General features: G+C 43.0%; 1 protein-coding gene across 3 annotated transcripts in view; it reads right to left on the minus strand.

Annotated features, from left to right (window-relative positions):
- The window catches only part of GABBR2 (gamma-aminobutyric acid type B receptor subunit 2), an 877787-nt gene that overhangs the window by 112732 nt on the left and 746045 nt on the right, over positions 1 to 19010 (minus strand). The gene's annotated exons all lie outside the window — the stretch shown is intronic.

A 19010-nucleotide genomic window follows, 5' to 3' on the forward strand; every position in this document is an offset into this window, starting at 1 on the left:
TAGGGTGTGGGAGGAGGTATGGGCTCTGGTCTGGGGGTGCAGGTTTTGGGGTGGAGCCAGAAATGAGGGGTTCAGGGTATGGGAGGGGGTTGGGGTGAGGGGGTGGATGAGGACTCTGGCTGAGGGTGCAGACTCTGGGGTGGGGCTGGGGATCAGGAGCAGGAGGTTGGGGCCCGGGAGGAGATCAGGGGTGCAGGCTCTGGGCGGCACTTGCCTTAAGCAGCTCTCGGAAGCAGCAGCATGTCCCCCCTCCAGCTCCTATGGGGAGATGCGGCCAGGCGGCTCTGCGTGCTGCCGCTGCCCCGTCTGCAGGCACCGCCCCTGCAGCTCTCATTGGCCACGGTTCCTGGCCAATTGGACCTTCGGGGGCGGCGCTTGGTGTGGGGGCAGCGTGGGGAGCCCCCTGGCTGCCCCATGTGTAGAAGCCAGAGGGGGGACATGCCACTGCTTCCTGGGAGCTGCACGGTGCAGAGGCTACAGGGAGCCTGCCAGCCCCGCTGCACGGCACCGCCAACCAGACAGTCAGTGGCCTGGTCAGCAGTGCTGACCGAAGCTGCCAGGATCCCTTTTTGACCGGGTGTACCAGTCAAAAACTGGACACCTGGTCATCCTATTCAAACCTCACTTCTATATGGTCCAAATGCAAAGTGCACTTCCTTTGACCTTGCCTTCACAAATAATAGTATATCAGCTTTTTTTGTCTTTTTAAAAATTATTAACCCCAAAGTTCCTCACACGTGTGACAGTCACTTATTTATTTCTCACTGAACAGTGCTCAGATACAACAGTGATGAAAAGATGGAAGAACCTGAATAGACTGTGAATTACATAACCTATTACTCTCCAAGAATAATGTATTACAAATAGTGAATAACTCAAGTGATTAGTTTGTCTACAATCCAGAGACTAGAATTTGTTCACATCAAATGTTCTTCTAACAATTTTGAACACACACACACACACACACACACACACACACGAATCAATGCATGTTTATGCATAATTTGTAAACAGAAGAGAGGGTTAAAATCACTCTTATTTATTACTGTTCTCCAAATAAGTAAGTTATTAGCTTTTCTCCAGACTTCTGGTACTCTATCATTTTCAAGCATTGCTCAAATGATTGTCGGTGGTAAAGCAGGTTCATGGTGCTGTCACGAATACCTTAAAGCCGACTGTGATGCCCTTACGCATGCTGAGTAGCACGTTACTCCACAAAGAGTCCCACTGAAGTCAGTGGAGCTATCTGTGGAATAAACAATAAAGGGTTACCTGACATGAATAAAGATATTAGAATCTGGCCCTAAGGAAGCATATAGTCCACAACAGCCAATTTGTGTGGTCCCTTATTCACGTGTAATAGTACCTTAGCCTTGCCATGTGAGTAAAGGTATCAATCACACTTTGGTCTTACATGCTTGTCTACACATACAGCACTGCAGCGGCTCAGCTGTGTCACTTCAGCGCATTGGGTGAAGACACTCTATACCAACAGGAGAGAGCTCTCCTGTCAGCATAATAAAACCACCTCCGCAAGAGAAGCTCTCCCATCGACATAGGGCTGTCCACACTGGCGCTTATGTTGGTGTAATTTATATCACTCAGGGGAGTGCTTTACTCAGACATAGGCAGCTTTTGCCGACAAAACAGTGGAGGTGTACACACTGCAATGCCACTTTTGGCAACAAAACTTGTCAGTTTCAACAACAAAATAAAACCACATCAACGAGAGGCATAAAGCTTTTTGCGGCAAAGTTAAAGTGACAAAGTGTCAGTGTAGACACTGCCGTTCATTACATGACCAGAACTGGCCTCTCCCAGTATCCCACAATGCCGGCTGTGACCATTATGCTCACTCTTTTGAACTCAGCAGCCCTGCTCCCCTTTCAAAGCTCACAGAAGTTCTGACAGCTGGGTGTGCTGCTCTGCTCCGGACAACAAAGAGCAAATCATTGGTGTGGAATGCTCCTGCTCTCTCCCACACTAGGAGCACAGAGGCAGACAGGCAGGAGTGCATGTGTGTGTATGTGTGTGTGTGTGTGTGCAGGGGCAGCTCTAGCTTTTTTTGCCGCCCCAAGCACGGCAGGCAGGCTGCGGGAGGTCCGCCGGTCCTGCGGCTTTGGCGTACCTGCTGCTGAATTGCCGCCGAATCCGTGGACCAGCAGACCTCCTGCAGGCAGGCTGCCGAAGGCTGCCTGACTGCCGCCCTCGCAGGGACCAGCAGGGTGCCCCCCGTGGCTTGCCACCCCAGGCACGCGCTTGGACTGCTGGTGCCTGGAGCCACCACTGTGTGTGTGTGTGTGTGAGAGAGAGACTGCTGTGCTGTGCAGAGCCAGGAAGGGAGGCAGGGGCTGATGATGGGGGTTTTCCCCTCCACCTGTCTCAGCACTGGCTGCTTCCAATGGCTGTCTGAATTTATAAGACAGCATGTGGACACACTCACTCCCCTCCCCGCCACATACACTCCCCATCACACACTCTACCACCTCCAGACATGCCAAACCCACGAAAAAAACACAGAAATTGGGCTTGTTTTTGGCTTAATTGGCTTGTGAGTTGCTTGTTGGCTAGTTTTTGGCTTGTAGCTTGTTGCTTGTTGTAGCTTGTTGCTTCTTTTTTTTGATCGGCTCCTGGCAAGCAGGGACAAGGGGCAAGCAGGGTCAATGAGGGGAGAGAGTCAGGGGTGCACAGTGGGCCCACCACAGTCCCAGACTGAAAGCCGGGGGAATCTAGTCACATAGAGTGTTGGGGTTCTTAGGAATTGTCTTGTTTTGACTTTGTTTTGAAATGGGATTAGCTTGATTTTTGACTTATTGTGAAAGCCGGGGTGCTAATTTACCGCATGAAAGTTGGCAACTGTGCCCACCTCCCTCCCCACACACTTCAGTTCAAAAGCAGTTGACTATCTACTAGGATGCCCCTGGAACAATGGGATTGAGAAACCTGCATCATGTGATGCTGTACCTGCCCCATGATGCATTGCACCCCCTTCCCAAAGCACAGTGGGATAGCTACTCCATCAGCACAAGGAGCATAGTGTGGATATGCAACAGCGGTTTAATTAAAGTGGCATAACTTTTGGTGACTAAACTCTGCAGTGTAGATACAGCCATAGCCTACATTTCCTATGAAGCCATTTTGACTTCTTATGGTTCTTTAGATTCATTATTTTCAGAAGAATTATAGCCTTTTGTGCCTTAATTAAGGTTTGCCTTAATTATATTTAATTAAAGGGATTTAATTTATAATTTGATGTACATAAATAGACTGCTTTTAACGACTATACCAAGTACAGTATTCATTATTCAGTTTGGATTGAATTAAGTCAGTGAAGCTAAACACTTTCAGTATAAATGGATTTATCTACAAATCAAATCAAATTTGGGAATCAGCATCTCTTATCACCAGCAAAAGTAGATTTCTCTAAAATGCATCTGATTTTTTTTTTAAATTGGAAAATGTATCCCCCTAATACATATGATATAGTTTAATTCCTATCCACAATATATTCTCATGCACCACACTGTGATTTCTGCTTCTGTATGTGTCAAGCTTTGTGCCCTTCCTGTTTATCAAAATAATCTCAAAAGGATTCAGTCATATTTCAACTTTCCTGCTAAATGCATTTGACCATGCCACTAGATAGAGAGACATAACAATGTAGCTTAAATATTACAGACTGAAATCAAATCCACCAGATGCTGCTTGCTGCTTCTGGTTTGCTTACTGTGCACCTTACTTGGTGGAGGGGTAAAATGGACACAGACATCATGATACTTTCACTCTTTTATTTATAGACATTGTCATACCTATATGGCAATGTTTACCATAGTATCCTAGCATTTGCATGATTCTATGGTGATTTTGACTCTTATTATTGTGATATCATTTAAACTAAAAATAAGAAAAGATAGCGATGATAAATATCATGACTGAGTGCTTCCCCATCAGCATACCATCTGCCAGCTGATAAGGTCCCATCTAAAATAAAAAAACATATTTAAACATGGTTGTGAAACATAACTATGGTCAAACCCATGTTGTTATATGAATTACTCTTGCCCACGTAGACAGAAAAACATTTTATAACCACGTTAAAAACAATGTTTTAATGTAGGTATCTACTTGGGTTAGCTGGGCTTCTGTAACATGGCTGTACATTTTTTTTCTGTACATACAGGCAAGAATAATTCATAGTACAACATGGCTTGGCCACAGAGGCCTTGTCTACACTATGAAAAGTGTTACCCATTTTTCAGCACTGTCACAGTTGTTCATTGTGTCATCTAACCTTGAGGATAAGAAAACTGCCTGTACCTGAAGTGGAATCCTAGCCCCATTAATGTCAATGGGATTTTGCCATTTACTTGAAATGGGGAGTGAGCTGATTCATAGAGTAAATCAAGACCTAGGTTCATCAGATACTTTGCATTACCAGCACTGTATCGGTATATAATTTTTGAGTTGGCATTTCTTCTTTATGGCTTTTCTTTAAAAGAGAAAATTTAGAATCTACAAATTGTGTATAGAAGAATCACAATATGCCCCTTTCTACTTACTTCATAAAATGCTGAACTGTCATTTAACAACACGATTCCAAATCAGAAGAGTAAGGCTGTGTCTACACTACAGAGACTATATTGACATAATTATGTTGGCATAGCTATGCTGGCATAATCCAGGTTTTTCCATCAGTGTAGGAATGCTGTCTCCCCAAATGAAGTTAGCTCTGCTGATGGAAGCATTCTTCCATTGATAGAGCTGCATGTACACTGGGGATTAGGTTGACATAGCCACATCAGTCAGGGGTGTGTTTTTTTCACACCCATGACCGATGTAGCTATGCTGACCTAACTTTTAAGTGATGTAGAGCGAACCCTAGTCTCACCAGCTTCCTAAAGCTGTCCTTTACATGTGCAAACATTCACAGGGCTTCTGTTCAGTTCAGTCTCCAGACTAATTAAGTACTCACTGTGGACAACACCTGTCACTCAGGCCAGTCATCTGTGTTTTCTCTGACTTAGCCCCCTCTCTAGATCCAGGTCAAGTCTAAACCCGGCAGATGCTTCCAGCATAACATCTCTACAATAACTCTGATCAGATCTTCATTATCCTGTGTTTCAATTACTGCAACCTACAAATCTCATCTTTCCTCACTTATATCTATTCAGAATGCTGTTGCAAAGGCCATTTTCATGCTCATAGCTTCAACCACATGATCCCTCTGTTTGCATCTGTCCACTGACTTCACCTTCTTCACTGGATCAAACACAAACTACTTGTCTTTGCTTTTTAAGGCCCTTCATAGTTTATTCCCACCCTACTTAACTCTGATACACTAGTGAGAGATCAAATCCTGCATCCACTCTCCCAGCCTTTTTCATCCATTTGTACCATTTTCAAATGAGCGTCTTTGCACCCTCTTCGTTATGTATGGGAGAAGCTCCCTGTAAATATCTGTAAAACTACTTCATTGTCCTTCTTCAAAGGCCACCTGAAAACTCTCCCTGCCATGATGGCTACAATATCTCAACACTATTTTGACAGCTGGTGGGCTGTGTCTGCTGCTTATCACCATAACCAGTATTATGTCTTTGTTTTCCTATGTTTGCCCCATTGGTGATGTATTCACCTGTTGTTCTATGTCTTGGATTGCCACTTACATATCCTTTGGTTAGGGACCATCTTTAGTATGTCTGTATTGTATATAGCAAAATGAAGCCCTGATTCGTGAGTAGGGACTCCACGTGCTACCATAATACAGATAGCTGATAAATAATAATAACAAAAATCTTAATGGCACTGCAGAGTAGAATATCGGAGGCAACAATTTTTATTGTTCCGAGGCTGCTCTATCCAATAAAAACATTGCGATTAAAAGACTCCATTTTAGCCCATATGAATATTATCCTTTTACTTTTGGAGTAATGCATATGCAAAGCACATATCTAACAAACCCTGATTCACAAAGAATTCTCTATAAATGGATTTATAAACAAAATACCAATTCTTAAATACAGATATGACTAAAAACAGTCCACGTGGATGAGGCAATATCTTTTATTGGACCAATGTCTCTTGGTGAAAGCGACAACCAATCGAGCTCCACAGACCTTTTTTTTTTCAGGTCTGGGAAAGTCAAAAGCTCAAAAATAAAAATAAAAATCCCAGTGTATTAATTACATGCAATGCCAAGCCTGACTGAACGACTTTTGTTCTAATGGCATAAAATGATAGTGTCTGTTCTGGTAAAGAATTCTGTATAATTTCTAGACAAAAAGGAAACTTATTAAGAGTATTTAGAATAATTGTTGTAAGTATTTGATAAAGGTGGCAAAAGAAAAAGTTTTAATCCCTTTTACAGTATCTTCTGTTTAGTCCTTAGGTATATTTCACAGCTTTTCACTCACGCTATGTCCCTAGGTGCTGGAATTAGTGGGTATGTTGAAAATTTATGCAATGCTTTACATGGCTACCTAATTTGCCATTCAGTAGAGATGTTGCCATAGCAACTGCTAGATCGCATGATGCTTAACACTGTCTCCAGGATACCAAACACATTCTCAAAGCAATATACCAGACTGTGTTTAGCCACATTCATCCAACTTTCTACAATTCAGCGTTTTCCATGAAAATTAATACATTGTCCCCCTGAAGGATGATTTTTAATGAATTGACTGATTCCATTGAAACCCTTTTCCCTATAACTTCTCCTTTTGTCCTAAACTGTACTAAAATAATGTTTGTATAAGGATGACATGGTGAGGAGATTAAATCTGAGGAAGGAATTAAAATGCAGTTCCAGGGACAGCTGTGGAATTAGCGAGATCATAATATATATGGCACCTGTTGGTGACAATATTTGGGATCACTATTACCTGTAAATATTTGTGGCCTAGCCTCTGTGATCACTACAGCAGAGAAAGGTCCTGTATAGTGAACAAGTAAATACTTCCTTCCCCTCCACCAAATCATTGCTATTTTATTTAACATTAGGTGGCTCTTGATATGCAGAATTAATCTGATATCTGCTGCAGTAGATCTACAGAGCGTGCAGGGGACCTACTGAGACAAATTTATCATGCACATCAGGAGCAATCTTCTAGAAGTAAAATGTACATGAAAGCAGAGTCTGAGCGGAACACAAGATTGTGAGAAGCCCTGTATGCAACCCAGTCTTCAAAAATACAATCAAGCTTGATAAAAGAGAGACCGAGATAGACTACATGATCAAGTCTTAAAAAAAAAACTTTTAAAAAGGGGCTTCCAAGTCTGAATATGAGGATACAGGGCACATAGCAGTTGCAAGTCAATGCTCTTCTCTTAAAATACTTGTTACTGTAGAGGCATTGACAGTGTTCTGCTGTTTAAAGAAAGAAAGGAAGAAAGAAAGAAAACCAACTAGGGTTAAAAACTGAAGGCAAGAGTGAAAAAAACACACAGACAAAAGGAAAATAGGAAAGGATTATGAAAGAAAGAGCTCTCTGTTGCACCCTTCCCCTCCTCTCTTGTCTGTATATTGTCTATTTAGGCTCCAGTGCTGCTAATCCTTTTACAGGATCAAGACCTCAGACTGTATGGGTCTAATTCTCCACTCGCTGGCATCTGGTATTGCAATTTCCAGATGTGCAAAGTAAGTGCAAAACACTAATCTTGGTGTAAGGGATGGAAAATTCAGCTTTTATGACATTTTACACCCAATTTACCTTGACTTTGCACAGGTGTAAGCCACTACACAAGTTTCAAGCCAGTGAAGAATCAGGCTTGAAATTATTTTGTTAGGCAAGGATCTGTCTTCTTACCTGTCTAATTTATCATGCAAACTTAATGGCGCTCTATAAATAACAATAATAAATAATAGCTGGCTTTTCTGTCTTTGCTACTTGTACATCCCTTTCAGTCACATCAATTTCACTCTGGGAAGTATTATGGGCAGCAGCATCAGAGGTGCTGTCATGATCCTAACAGCCTCCATTGTAATCATCCAAAAAAATCAGTTCATTTACCTCTAATGCAATTATCTTCTTTAAATGAAGAGTGATGTTAACTTGCTGCATTAAGTTATGAGATCAACCAGTTCTCCTAATATGTTTACACTGGTCTAAAGAAGGCAGGCCAGGTTCTGTTCTCAGTTACTCTAATTTTCACTGGTGTAACTTCAGTAATTACTACACTTTTACACAAATGTGACTAAGAATAGCATTTGGCCTGAAAACGCAGCAGCCAACTGTGTACTCACCTCATTTACTGACATAAAAGCATGTTTCTAAGGCTAGCATTTGACGTCCAGTTAAAAAAAAAAATCTTCAAAAAATTACCCCCTCCCTCATGATTAATCAGTAGTGGAATCTGTGATGAGAATGTCAGTGGCACTCGACATAAGTTTAGTTGATGAATAGAGAGACTTCTATAACAAACAAAACAAAATTTGAAGCCATTCCCTCATTTTCCTGTGCATTTCTCTGATCTGTGCCTGTATTTTAGACCGCAAAGCCCTTGTAATAGGGACTGTTTTTCTTTGTACCTTGTGCAGCACCACACTTTTTGCTGGCACTAACCAAATAAGAAATAAATAAAAAATCTATTGTAATGATAAGTATTAATTCTATATTTCTAATGTACTGTATGTCATGACCAGGATGTGGGCAGTCCGAGCTAGTGGTCAGAGCAGGAATCATGCCGGGTCACATACCCGGACATCAGAGTCTGAGCTATACCAGAGGGCAGACCGAGTATCGGGAGGCAGGCAGGGTCAGGCAGTAGGAGCAGATAGAACAAGGGAAGCAGTCCTAAGCAGTTGCATGGAGAGTTTCCTGTTCCTGTGCTTGGTTATATAGAAACAGGGAACCAACCAGGATCCCCTGAGTTCTGCCAATCAGATCCCAGGCACTGGAGGCCTGTGTCAGAGTTGAGCTTCTAATTCTGGAAAGTGTTAGCAGGTCACTGAGTGGCAGGCTGGAATTTACTGGCTTCTAAGTGCCCTGTAGAGAGGGTTGGAGACCCATGGTCAATGGGGTGCCCTCTGGTTGACATTAGACTGGGCTTTTCAGGGTGGTTCCTATGGAATGCAGGTGCCTGTAACCTATTCTACTGGTTCCCAGATGTGCTCCTCAGGACCATACCTCTCCCAGTCAGTAAAATACAAGAGCCTGCCACATTTACATTTAGAGTCCAGGATCTTGTGAACCACATATTACTTAAGCTTTCGTGGGTAAGAACCTCACTTCTTCAGATGCAAGACTTCTTGCATCTGAAGAAGTGAGGTTCTTACCCACGAAAGCTTATGCTCCTAGTACTTCTGTTAGTCTCAAAGGTGCCACAGGTTGCCCTGAACTGGTGGAGGAGGTGGCAGGGGCCAGTGAGGGACAGAGTTTTCCATTTAGGGTTTCAAAAGTGATACATGAAACACTGGATGAATCTTCAGAGAGCAGGGTAGCTGAAGTTCAAAAGTGACTGGATTAACATGTCACAGGATCCTAAAGGGCCAAGGAACAAAAAATCCAGCTTGTGAGCAGGTCTGTCTGTGTGGAGATGCTCCATGGAGAGCCATATCTTTTGTCCCACTGAATAGGTGGGGCCTTGCTGGTCCGCATCCATTTATAGTCTGCTCTGGCTTTTTCTAAGTGTCCCTTCACTTCTTCCTGGGTCCAATAAATATGCTGCACTAGGTCTGAAGCTGCTGTTTTGGGAGGGAATGCAGATAATTGCAGGTGGAATCAGTGATACCCATAGTTGGTAAAAGAGGGGCTTTGACCCGTAGATGCCTGGGCTGCATTGTTGTATGAAAACGCTGCATTAAGGGAGGAGTGAGGATCAATCACCCTAGAGATGACTGATGTAACATCACAGATACTGCTTGATGATTTGGTTGGCCCTTTCTGTTTGGCCATTGGGCTCGGGATGGTAAATGGAGGAAAGACATGTGGGACCCCCAGCAAGCACAGGGCCTTGTTCCTGAACCAGGCTGAGGACTCTGACCCTTGACTGGAGGTGATGTGCTCCAGAGGGCCATGGAGGTAGGCTACCTGGCTAATCCATAGCTGGAATGTTTCTTCAGCTGAGGGAAGGCCTGTGCAGGGAATTAAGTGGGCCATTTTGGTAAAGTAATCCACTGCTGTCAAAGTTCTTGTAGATTTGGTGAACTCCTGTAATTCTATAAAAAAAATTCTATGTCGATAGTCACCCGTGGTTGAGATGAGGTGTCCAAGGGCTGGAGGAGACCATAGGGCTTGTGGCATGGTATCTTGGCGCGAGCACAAACATCACAGAAGGCAATAAATTACTACTGTGGGGTGCATCTGGGGCCACCAAAAAGAGTGGGAAATTAATCGTTGGGACTTAAAGTGCTCCAAGTGTCCTGTTAGGGGAAAGTTGTGGCATAGTTGCAGGAGCACCATTTTTTTGGATCCTGGGGGAACACAGACATTGGTTTCTTATGTATGTAATCCTATCCCAGGAGCCTTGCAGTTGCTTGTTGATATGGCTTGTTTACCAGGTGGAATTCCTGAGGCAGAGTTAAAGGCAAAGTGTATTCATATGAGTATATCCTGGTGAAAAGCTCTGATGAGAAAGTTACGGGATTTGAAAATGAGGGTTGGTTCCTGGCTGGGGTTCATGGGTTGGTACTGTATCTACAGGATACGGTGTCAGGCTTGCCGTTTTTGGTTTCAGAGTGATATGTGAGGACAAAATCACATTATGAGAAACATAGAGCCCACCAAAGCTGCTATTGGTCTAATGCTTTCACCTTATGTATATGACACATTACCCGGGATACAATCTGGACTGATTAACAGTTGTATTGTCTCAGTTCTTCAATCTGAGGTGCCTTTTACACTGCTTGGCTGTGAGAGCTACTACTCCTCCATGGGCAGCAGGTAGAACCCCCCTTTGGGAAGGCTAGTCCCCGGCTCCACCCCTTCTGCTCGCACCCACCCCCGATGGCCAGAGCCCCGAGACCTCCTCCACCCAGAGGAGCCCCGAGTACCCCCCCTTGACCAGAGGAGCCCCAGTTTGGCCAGAGGCCAAGAGCATCCCCCCTCTCAGCCGGAGGAGCCTTGGGCCAGCCAGAGCCCCCCTCCTGACCTGCCCAGAGGAGCTCCGGGCCAGCTGCAGACTCCAAGCCGCCCCAGGGGAAAAGAGTCTCACGCTCATCTGAAAGAAGCCTTTGATATGCCCTGTGCAGGTTCCGGGGCAGCTGAGGAGGTGGAATTTGCTACTCAACTTCCTGGGTTAATCACTAATCTCTCTGGAGTCCAGGGAGATTACTGATGAACCTGGGAAGCTGAATAGCACATACCACCTCCTCAGCCACGCCAGAACCTGCATTGGGCATAAGAAAGCAAAAACTTCCTCCACAAACCCTGCAACCACAGGTCCACCAGCAGCGGCAGCAGTGGCCTTTTATATCCACTGCCCATGCACTCCTCGTCTGCTCACACCAACCTCCAGCATGAAAGTTACTCCCAGTTATGGTATATGAATACTGCAGCCAGGCATTGCAGAGCAACACCAGCAAACTCCCAGTCCCAGACTTTCCCCAGAAATGTACGTCTTGTACTGCCCACCTCTCTCCTGGACAATGCAAGTTCATATAAAGTCCATAATTTTATTAGTAGAAAATGACATACACAAATCCTGTTATCTCAAATAGAGTTTCTCAAACAGTTCAATTCAAATACACTAGTTTAGATAAAAAAATACAACAAATTTATTAATTACAAAAGATAGATTTTAAGTGAGTACAAGTAAAAAGGCATAAAAGTCAGAATTGGTTACAAGAAAATAAAAGTAAAACACAACCAATGCCTAACTTAACAAGCTAAGTGAATTCAAAGGAAAGTCTCTCTTACCACATGTTTCAGCAGTTCCTGGCTGAATTTCTTTCAGTCAGTAACCCTCCCCCCAGTCCAATGCGGCTTCCTTTGTTCATCAAGTGTTGTCAATGCCATGGGTAGAGACACAGGGAGAAATCATTTGGGGTGTCTACTCTCCCTTCTTATAGTTCCTTCTCTTCTTCAAGAATCATCTCTAGCTGAGGTTCAGGAGACAGAAAGGCTGTGTGGATAGGAACCCCAAAATGTTTCTTTGTCAAGATGTAGATTTTTCATCCACATCTTCTTTCCTGACAAAGAATGGCTACTTAATCAAGTGATGTTCCATTTGATTTTGTTTACACCTGGCTGAGGCATCGGCTAGCCTCTTGTCTCTGGGGAAATGGTTTGTGACTGCTCCCCAGGCTTAGAACATGTCTTAGTAATAACATTACATACAATGTCGCCATATATATTTTAAAGGGACAATAATGTTCATCAAATTATGAGTTTTCTAATAATGCCTCACAAGGCATTCTTTATACAACATTTACATAGTCCTGTAAAAGGGGTGAACATAGTGGTACAGACTGTCACAGTAGGTACTCCAGATTTTTATGATCAGTGAATACCTGAACTTGGTGGTGAGCTCCTTCCAGGTAGTGCTGCCATTCTACAAAGGCAGTTTTTATTGTCAGGGGGTCCTTATCCAGTATTTCATAGTGTAGCTCTCCAGGGGTGAGCTTCCTTAAGTAGTAAACAAACTGGTGTAATACTTTCTCAGGACCAGTTCAATGAGAGAGGACAGCCCTGATCAATGTACTGGAACTGTCCGCTTCTATAAAGAAGGCTTGCATGACATCTGGATGAGTCAATAAGGGTGCAGTAGTGAAGGCAAGTTTCAGCAGACTGAACGCATGCTGGACTTGGGAGACCCATGGAATTGGGCATTTTTTCCAGAGGAGAGCGGTGAGGGGCTCGATTTCTTTTGAAAAATTTGGGATGAATTGATGATAAAAGTCAGTTAACTCCAGGAAGCTTTACAGATCATGTACCATGAGGGGAATCAGCCAGTCTTGAATGGCTTGGACCTTGCATGGCTCCATCTGGAGCTCTTCTGGGGCTAAGATTAAGCCCATGAACTCTGTGGAGGCCTGACTGAAAGCACACTTCTAGATCTTGGTGTAAAGGCCATGCTGCTGTAAGCATTCCAAGACTTCAGACACAAGTGGTATTTTGTTCAGGGTACTCAAAGAAGACCAATATGTCATCTAGGTAAACTATTAAGTTTTCGTTCAATATGACTTGGAATACATTATTTATAAAATGTTGAAAGATGGCCAGGACTTTGGTCAGCCCAAAGGGCATTACAAGAGATTCATAGTGGCTATATTGGGTATGGAAAGTGGTCTTCCACTCATCCCCTCCCTTGATTCATACAAGATTGTACACCCACCTAGAGGTCCAACTTAGTGAATATATGGGCAGCCCCTAAACAATCCAGCAACTCAGGAAACAGAGGTAGTAGGTAACAATTCCTGAAAGTTAACTGACTCAGTGCGTAGTAGTCGACAGAGTCAGAGACTGCCATCCTTCTACTTGATGAAAAGAAGTGGTGCACCAGCCAACAAGGTCAACTTGTGGATATACTCTCGGGCCAGGTTTTACAGGGGGTATGTTTGGAGTGCTGTCAGATCGGCTTCTGACATGGCATAAATTCATCCTAATGGTATTTTTAATCCTGGCTGCAGCTCTATTGGGCAGTCATAGTCCCAGCGCGAAAGCAGGGTTTCTGCATTCCTCTTTTCAAAAACATTGGTGTAGTCTTGGTATTGTAAGAGGAATTCCAATGTAGCTTCAACAGAAGATTCTGCCTGGATAGTCACCCCAACCTGAACCTTTAGAAATTGGGACAGAATCCACCAGTCCCAAACAGTGCTGCCAACAAAACTGCAAAGGAAAACAGACTTCCTTTATAATTGCCACCAAACAAGTGGATTGTGGAGGCTCAGTAAGGAGATCAGGAGAAAGTGTGGAGAATGGATCACACCAATTTGTAACATTTCTCGATTACCCTGAATCACAGCCTCCAAGGGAGTTGTTTTCTCTGTTACTAGACCAGAAGACAAAGGGGAACCATCTATGAGGTTGAGAGTGGCTTTGCATTGCCGGGGAGTCTGCAGGATCCGGGCTGCCACTGCCTTTATGGAGTAGTAAGCTGCACTGAGTCAATGAGAGCCAGTAGGATGGGAGTTCACAGGAGCTCCCCAGGTATGTGCAACTGGACCAGCACCTGCAAATGGGGAACCCTCGGGCAGAGTCCAGAGTGAGTTTCAGTTAAGACCAAGACGTAAGGGATCTCTTTTCCCTGATTTTTTTGAGTTCATACAGGACAGACAGAGATGGAATGACCTGATTCACCGCAGTAGAAGCAGAGATGGTGCTGGTAGCAGCATTCCTTTTCTACAGTGGCAAGCCGTGGATAGCACCCATCCACCTGCATCAGCTTGGTGGGAGGCAGTAATGAAGAGTTACGTACATGGATAGGAGAGATGCAAGGCCCTTCTTTTTTCCTCCCTTCGTTCCCATAACCAATTATCTATATGGATGGTGAGATTCATGAGGGCATCCAGACTTATGGGTGTCTCCATCCAGGTTAACTCATCTTTAATTTCTTCTCTCAGGCCCCACTGGGAACTAATACAGTTCACACCTTGTTCCAATCTGTATTGGCCGTGAGGTGGTGGAATTGCATGGTATAGGAGACTACAGTGTCCTGCGCCTCTCAGAGCTTTCTTAGGGCAACCTCCACTGCATGGACAACTTCATTTGCTTGGTTCAAATAGAAGCAGGAAACCAATCAGGACCCCCAGAGTTCTGCCAAATAGAACCCAGGACTGGAGTCCCCTGTCAAAGTTGAGCTTCTAGTTCTGGCAACTGTTAGTAAGTCACTGGTTGATAAGTCAGAACTTACTGGCTCCTTGGAGACAGGGGTTTGAGACCTGCGATCTCTGACACTGTAACTGTTAGAAAACAACGATGAATATATATATTTACAGTGAACGAACTTTCTATCACTATCTCATCTCTCCCTATTTTTCTTAACAAACACTCCTATCCCCTTCCCACTATTCACACCTCTCTCTTCCCAAGAGATGAGTTCCCAGCCCTTTTTAGATAATAAGACAAGTCTCTTTCTCCAGAACTGTCTCCTTCCCTGTCATTCCCTCCCAGGTACCTGCCCTGCCAGTTATCATCCTGACACTTGTAGACACAGAGGGCTGGATCCAAAAAAGGATTTAGGTATTGTGACACTGAACACTACAAGCCTAACTTTTAGGTGCTTAGAAAATCACAGGAACAACACTGAGATCCACAAAGCCTGAGTTAAAGTGCATAGGTTCCCTATATATGGGAGGAGGTAGGCATCTTAGAATATGATCCACAAAAGACAACACCAACACTAGCCAATGGCAGATGCTGACCAGAGGGCTGTGTACTAAACCCCTTCCCTCTCATAGAGATAGGTGCCTAAATCTGGAGTGCAGAGAGGAGCCTGTCTCTGCTTGTGACCCTCAGTTGGGAAGCCCACTCCTCAAGTCAGATGGCTGAGGAGCCTAAATTGTTTCTTGTGAGAATATGTTAGGCACCTGCCTCACTCTACACAAAATAGCCCAGTGATTAAAGCACTCACCTGGGATATAGGAGACCCAGGTTTAATTCCTTCATCTGCTTGGGGAGAGAAGGATTTGAAAAGGCGTCTCCCCACCTCTTCCGAGAGTACTGTAACCCCTGAGCTATGTGACAGTCTGATGCAGAGCTTCTTCAGTCTCCCCTGTTAAATCTGTTCCACTGCGGATAAATAATGAAAGAGTGATGGGAGCAGAGGACTGGTCCCTGGGTCACCCACTCTGAGGTTAGTGCCCTAGCCACCAGGCTTCAGAATCATTCTCTCTCTCTCTCTCTCTCTCTCTCTCTCTTTGGCCCAATGACTCTTTGGATTAAATAATTAAAGTGGAACAGCTTCAACAGGAGAAATGGAGGGAGCCCCACAACAGAAAAACCCATAGCCCAGTGGTTAGATCACTTTCCTGAGAGGTGGGAGACTCATCTTCAAATCCTTTCTGCCCCTCAGGTAGAATGTGGGGAAACTAAACTGAGATCTACCACAGTGCAGGTGAGTTCTCTCACCACTGGGCTAAAAGTTATAAGGTGGGCTGCAGCTCCACCAACACTCCTCCTCTGGCTGATTTTTAATGGAACCTGTCTAATGGGCAGCCCGGCCTTTGAGCACACCTACTGGATTGGGCACTGCAGGCAAGATAAGCATAGGAAGGCCTCTCTTCCCTGGTTTGTGGATCACTCTGGGGCTTAGATGTCCAGGTGTCTAGAGTAAGGCAGGAGCAAGCATGCCTAGAGGCAGAACTTTAGGCATCTGGGAAACTTTTACTTCAAAAATTTAGGAGCTGAGTGAGTTTAGGCGCCTATAGAATTAGATGGTAGCCAAACAGGAGTTTTGTGCATTGCAGTGGAATCTAAAATTGGGATTTAGGCACCTAAATCTGGAGTTAGTTACCTAAACGCTTCTGTGGATCTGAACGATAGTGCAGCCCATCCCAGTCCTCCTATATCACCGGTCAGCACAGTGGTTGAGCTGAAAAGAGAATTGCTGGGTTGCTCAGAACACATAACAAGAATGGGACATGCTGAGAATCAGCAATGATGACCTGGACATGTTGAGACATGCTCTAGACAAGGTAACATTTCAGTACTATGTGGGACTAGTTAAATCTGTATTCTTTAAGCATGAAAAGTTGAAAATCAAAATGAGATGCCTGTAGATGTAGATCAGCACGGAGACCATAACTTTGTCCTAAAGTAACACACAGGAGTTGGTTCAAGAAGTAACTATAGTTGATCCATAAAGCAATAGAGACTGAAAAATAATTAAGAATGATATCAAGAAAGGAGGGATTGTGGCAGAACCAAGAAATGTGATACAAAACTTTAGCAATTAATTATATTAAAAAATATAATAAATGAAAAATCTAGTCAAAATGACCAAAATCAAAATGGAAGAAATTAAAATTCTTACCCATGTCACTGAGAGTATTTAAACAGCTACAACAGAGTCAAAGATGGCATGCTTATCCTACACAATACAGGAAGCAAGAAGGCAAGAAAAAAACAGTATGGCTGGAAGGCGAGACTCAAGGGGTTATTCAAACCCACCAGAGATCCTTCAGAAAAATAGAAATCCACCCCAACTAAAGCCAAGAGAAAGGGAGCACAAACTATGGCAGATAAAATATAAAATATTAGAGAGATGAAGATGTATTGGTTATAAAAAAAAGCAAACAATTCTTTAAATATATCAGATATAGGCAGCTTATGAGATAATCAGTGTGTCCCCAGGACATAAGAGTAAAGAAAATAATTACATTGTATACTCATTGGGCAAGGAGCATCTTTTTTGTTCTGTGTTTGTACTGAGCCAAGCACAATGGGGTCATTGTCCACGAGACTGGGGCTTCTAGGTGCATCAGTAATACAAATAATAAATAATAATAACAATTAAGGAAGATAAGGGCATTACAGATATACTAAGGCTCTAATTCTTTACTACTGGTATGTTACTCCAGTTTTATACTACACAGGTGTAAACTAGCTTAATGGACTTGAAAATCAGTGGGAAGCTGGAAATGACTCCTCTGAGTCCTTTGCACCATTTTTATATAAAAATAGTCAGTTAACTTGGGATTGCCTCAAATAATTATCTAATTGACCATCTACAAAACCCTAAGGCCCATCCTGTATAATGGAGGATAGGTGTCAATTATGTTTTGAGAGGGGGTGTTTGCTAGACAACACAAAAATGCTAAGGAGAGCACCTTGCTCTTATGAATAACAGAGAAGATCTGGCCCTTAGTATTCGGGAATAGTTGTAGGGAAAGGAGAAAGGAAGTAGGTTGATTGGCTGGGTTGGGGGAGTGGGCATCAGGAAGGAAGGAGGGAAATTTTGATTTAGTGTTCTGTAATACCAATAATCACTGGCTAGTAAGTGTCTCTAATCCATTTCTAATTTTGTTCTGGCATTTTATTATGTGTGTGGCACATCTATCCTGCCAGCTGTTTTGCTTGCTTTAGGGAACTAAAACTAGCTCACAGCACAGCAAAACTAGCTCAAAGTGTGTAAGAGAGAAAGGGGACATAAAAGAAATCTCTCTCATGTGCCACAGTATGACCAACAAAATAATAAAAATGCACTATGGTCATCATCCCTTTGAAATACAATCAAAGGGTGCATCTTCAAATATTTTAATAAAATGGTCTCCAGGACTTGTTTTTGTCAAGTGAACAAATCATTTTTCCCAAACAGGAATTATGTTAGTATGGCTCCAATGCACCTGAAATGCTATATTCATACAAAAGCCACTTGTTTGAATGATGTGACAATTGAAGGAAAAGAATATACCTATACAAATGTACTCTATATTGTAGCTTTTGAAGCCTTTTGTTCAATCAACGCCCAGTGCCTTTAATGTGTTCCCACAGGATGAAGAAAGCTTCTATAACTAATCCTGGCTTTAAATCCTTAATATTCTAATCTGCCTCATACACGGGCAACACTGTTGATTAGAAGTAGGCTACATATGGTAGAATATGAAACTGCTCAATTATCTGTGTCATTGCTTCATTCCCAATCTGAGGGAGGGGAAGGAAGGGAAGCCCCATCCTAAATGTTTTTTAAATAAGAATTTTATAAGGATGCCAAAAATTAATGTGAAGACATTTTGTTGTTAATCATCCTTGGTACAAAGTAAGGTAAACAATTTTACAGTATTTCTTCTTTAATCCTTTTGGAAAGTAAAGAAATGGTATTTTAAAAAATTGTTTCTTTATAAAAATGAATATCTTTATCTAGTTACTGAAATATCATCTCTGCCTAGTCATAGTATCTGATCACATCCAAATGCATCTGTGATATAGGGAATTATCATTCCCACTTTGAAACAAGGAAACTTAGAAACAGAGAGATTATGTGATTGTCCAAGGTCACAAAGGAAGTCTATGGCAATGTGTGGAATTAAACACTTATTTCTTGAGTCCTTTTCCAGTGCCTTAACTACAAGACCATCCTTCCTCTTCACTACTCCAATGAACAATACCTATGATTATGTTTTATAATAATGAACA

This window comes from Chrysemys picta, chromosome 2 (assembly GCF_011386835.1).
Source record: "Chrysemys picta bellii isolate R12L10 chromosome 2, ASM1138683v2, whole genome shotgun sequence".
In the NCBI taxonomy this organism is placed as follows: Eukaryota; Metazoa; Chordata; order Testudines; family Emydidae; genus Chrysemys; species Chrysemys picta.